The 4,697-nt window shown below is 33.5% G+C and overlaps 1 non-coding gene across 1 annotated transcript; it reads left to right on the top strand.

The window, feature by feature from the left end:
• The first annotated feature begins 4,304 nt into the window (after positions 1 to 4,304).
• TRNAP-UGG lies at positions 4,305 to 4,376 on the top strand. Its single transcript has one exon. It is a non-coding gene; the product is annotated as a tRNA-Pro (tRNA).
• The last annotated feature ends 321 nt before the right edge of the window (positions 4,377 to 4,697 follow it).

The raw sequence follows: 4,697 nt of genomic DNA, 5'->3' as shown, positions 1-4,697 counted from the left end.
GATCTTTTATTATAGGATATTTGTCTTCTATTACATTTCACCATAGGTATCATGTTTTCCTTTTATTACAGGCTTTTTTTATTTATTGTTATAACCCTATCCTTTATAATTTATTTGATTATTTGAGATCTTCATTTAGGTGTGGTGGTTTCAGCCAATACATGAGAATATAAAACGTAGGGTAATGTGCTTATCAACAATGTGAAGTTAACAAGACAATAATAATAGGTTCTAAAGCACAAAAACATGTGGATAAATTTCAAATATTGAGGCGCATAAAAGATATGGACCAGCAACTAATATTGATAGATCCACTACAAGGCATTTGGTCTAGTGTATGATTCTCGCTTCGGGTGCGAGAGGTCCCGAGTTTGATTCTAAAAATGCCTCCAACAATTATATCAAATTGAAGCATGCAATATAATAAGATTTGAAATAGGTTTTTTAAACCTTGAATCAAGAAGTAATTCAAATTGATATTTGGAAAGAAAAAAAAAGCTATATTTAATTATAATTTACAAGTGTCTTTATAACATATTAATTGAAGAGAGCAAACAATAAGAATAAACAAACAAAGGAAATTTGTGTATGTATGATTCTCTTCAAATCTTGGAAACTATGAGGATTCCTCTCCTTTCTTGACATCAAGACTTACTTTTTTGGGACTTGGAACATAAACAGTCATCTACTCTTATTCCTACTCCATTCTATAAGAATCAACATAGCATAATCATTCCATGAAGGCTGAGGTAGTCTTATAAAAGAAAATGAGGGTACCACTTTCTATTGCAGAATTTCTATGTGAATAGAGAATGAACCATATTCTTGGGAGATAAGATAGAGCCTCGAGCCTAACTTCAAAGGCATTACACAAATTGTTCTATGATATTTTTTCTAGGAACTCTTTGTTATGTTGTGCGCTGATGGTTTAAGTAAAGGGACACAGATTCTCTATTGCACTGATCTCCCAATAGAAGTTTTACCTAGGTCATCTATCGTCACAATCCTTTTAAGGAAGATGCGCCAAAATAACCAGTGAACAATAGCATTTAAAGAAGTTTCAGAGAGCAAGAAGAGAATTGTGATAGAAGTTTCCCTAGGTAAAACTTCTTTAAATGTCTTAGCCAATCATGACCTCATAATGAGGAGTCTCTTGGGCAACAATAGCATATGGACAACAAATGTCTTAGCCAATTGTAACGGTTATGATTGCTCAAGTCGTGTCGCCCAAATAACCGATAAACAATAACATTGTCCAAATAACAACCTTGGACAACAAATTTTTTACAAGAATGGCTGAGACATGCAACACGCAACCACAGGCAACACGCCTTGGGCAATCATGACTATGACATCTGCCCCCACACAGTTTATTGGATAAGGCTGACTTTAGGTCTCTGGATGCGCTTCTAGCTGATCTCATAATGAGGAGTCTCTTCCAACCTACTAGGTGCTGTTGAAAAGTACTTCTCGGTTTGTTGAGTCTTCATGTCTTATCTGTTCGTGTCTTTCCTACTTTCTTCGCTTAAAATTTTTTCTTAATTGTATGACGTCATATCACCTGCTTCTGGTTGATGTCTTCTTAGTCGAAATAATAACGTTTCAAGTTACTAACGTGGACAACAAGGTTAGTCCGCATCCATAAGAGCAATTAGATTCTATATGATGTCTTCATAATCTTACGGATAACTTTAACTAGTCCATAGTATTTTCACACCAGTCTTTGATTTTGTTGCTTTGAACTCGAAGTTGATATAACCTTAACTTATATGAACTCTTTATTTTTCTTGAAATTATTGTGGTTGACGCTTCCGACTGACCCTTCTCTACATCAGTCTAGATGATATTTATGTGTGAACATGTGTTGCTTCAATGGTTTGTTTTTGTCTCCCTTCTTTAGTATCTGACCTTGTTTTTGTCTCTCTTGGTGGGGATAAATCCATTATCTGACCTTGTTTTGCGTCGCGGTGTTAATGTAGTGGCAACAAGGTTTCTATTGAGATTGGCGCACTCGAGCTCCCCTTTTCAATTACAACAATAGTAGAAAGCGTAGATTCATCATGGCTATGATTATTTTTCAACTGTTGTATCGACATAATTTTCAACCCTCTTGGTTGATGGATGTTTTTCTGAATGATCGTCGGGTTAGACTCCGTTACTGCTAGACATTTTGCTAGGGGCATGTAAATGACTTTGTGTTTCAGCAGGACGTTCATTCCTGACACGACGTCGAAGTCATCCATTTCAACTATCACTAAACAATTTTCCTAGTCTAAGACTCTAGCTTGATTAGAGTTCTCATTGTGACTCTTAAGACAGACAAAGCTTCTAATTTGACGGCGTTCATCTTTCCTGTATCTTGATGCCAAAGGATGTTAAAATATTTTGCATCGGTCTCCATCATGTTGTGGGTGGCTCTAGAGTTGACAATGGTGTTCCTTACTACTTTGTGCTTTATCCAGACCTCGACATGCATAATATATATATATTCATTTAACTATAAGACATATGGTCCATGGTAAATTGTAAGTCTTATACTCATTAATATTATAATGGCTACTACCTAAATTATAACCTAAAGTTGATAATTGATGTTCAATTAGCCAACCTTAAATTTGTAATCATTGTGAAGTGATTGAAATTAGAATGGAAGTAGTTTAAACTCCTAGTACCTTAAATGAAGTTGGTCTCTTCTAATAAAACACGAATTTCTCTTTAATATCATTAATACAATTATGCTTCATATTGAACCTACCAAACATGAAACTAAAACTACGTTCAATTTAACTCCATTTTATTGTCATCTTGAATGACGTGCAGGATATATTCTTGGTTTACCTTGATATTTCATATTAGTTAAGTTTTTTGCAAAATCACAATTTGACAATAACAAAGATGAACTTGAGTCTGTTTATTATTTTAAAGAAAATTTCTTTCTCCATCTTATTCCTAATAACTCTTCAACTAAATTCATATTATGCTAAGAAACAAATTTTTTACTCGCAAGAAGTAAAATATGCAACTTTAACTAAAATTTCATCGAAACAAATTTTATTGTCATACAACATAGATGACAATTATAGCCTTCAAACAAAAACTAGAGTAGTTGTGGTGAATGGGATAGAAACTCTAGTGTTCATCCATAATATACAACCACTACCTAAATTATTTCCTATAACTTTTAAAACATAAGTTGTAGTTGAAAATTACATAAAACAATCCCCAAAATCCAAGAACTCGTGTCCAATTAGTCAATCCTAAAGATAGCAACTAACATAGAGTAATTGAAAATTTAAAGTTCCAGTTACTTAACTAAATTTCATCTCGTCTTTAATAAAACATGAGTTGCACTTAAGTTCATGAAATATTTGACTCCAACTCTTAGTACTATTAATGCAATTATATTTCATATGAGTTTGTCATAAATCAAACTATGTTACATTCAATACAACTTCATTTTCTTGTCATAGGAAGCAAAATAGAAGAATTAAATCAAACAAACTGATGAACTGAGCCGAATAAATCCAACCCAACCCAAACGGATTAGTTTGATTCATTTGTTGGGTTGTAGTTTATTTGAACACTTGCATACTAGACCATCAACTTTTTGTTTTATAGTCCAACAACCGCTCAAGAAAATAGATTTCAAACTTGAGAGAAAAAAATATACTGAGGAGTTAAAAATGTTGCAATTTTTTAGAAAGGGCATTTGGTCTAGTGGTATGATTCTCGCATAGGGTGCGAGAGGTCTCGAGTTCAATTCTCAAAATAATGAGCCTCAAAGAAAACAATTCAAACACACTAGTGTATATTCTTCCATCTTAAAACTATGATGATGCTCTTTTTTAATATCATTTTATTTTTTCCACTTTCAATAGGCATGCCTTTCCACTTTCAATAGGCATGCCTACCCAAATCCTAACTTTCGATATTTGCTTTACTTGTGTATTCCACGATATGTGTCTCAAATGGAACTATCAAACTAAAACTTACATTATTTTCTTCTCAATACAGTAATTGTCGCAAACCCTATGTAAATAATTTAATAGCGGTCTAGTCTAAAAGATATAATAATAATGATTATTTCTCATGGATTTCATTAACAAAGAAAATAAATAAAATAATGATGATACATTCCATAAAAAACATAATATATAGTCCATACTAAGGGCATTTGGTCTAGTGGTATGATTATTGCTTTGGGTGCAAGAGGTTGTCCAAAAGAAAAAAAGCGCTAAAATAATTAATTATCAGGTTTATGAAAAAGAAATTGTCATTCTTTTGTCTTTTAAAATCCATACTAAGGGCATTTGGTCTAGTGGTATGATTCTTGCTTTGGGTGCAAGAGGTCTCGAGTTTGATTCTCGGAATGCCCCTCCAAAAGAAAAAAAGTACTAAAATAATTATCGTTTTAGGTGTGAGAGGTCTCAAAGTATATCCTTTCTACTATAAAGGCTGGTAGGCAAATTTAAAGAGGGAGATGCGTATGTCCACGATGATCAAGGTAGAGCGACTCCTTTTTAAAAGAGGTTGGTTTTATCGAAACTGTTAAATCCGCTTACATTAAAGAAAAAATAGAAGCCCTTGGTTTGGCGGCAATGTGGACTCGACTCAGGATGAGGATTCCGCTTTTCATACTGCTGCTATGAGCTGAAAGAGCTGGTAAGCTATCTCACTAAACGAAAAGAAAAAGCACA

Source organism: Cucurbita maxima, unplaced genomic scaffold, assembly GCF_002738345.1.
Source record: "Cucurbita maxima cultivar Rimu unplaced genomic scaffold, Cmax_1.0 Cma_Scf00738, whole genome shotgun sequence".
Classification (NCBI taxonomy): domain Eukaryota; kingdom Viridiplantae; phylum Streptophyta; class Magnoliopsida; order Cucurbitales; family Cucurbitaceae; genus Cucurbita; species Cucurbita maxima.
Note: the sequence above shows the minus strand (reverse complement) of the source record. Positions and strands in the feature narration are given on the sequence as shown.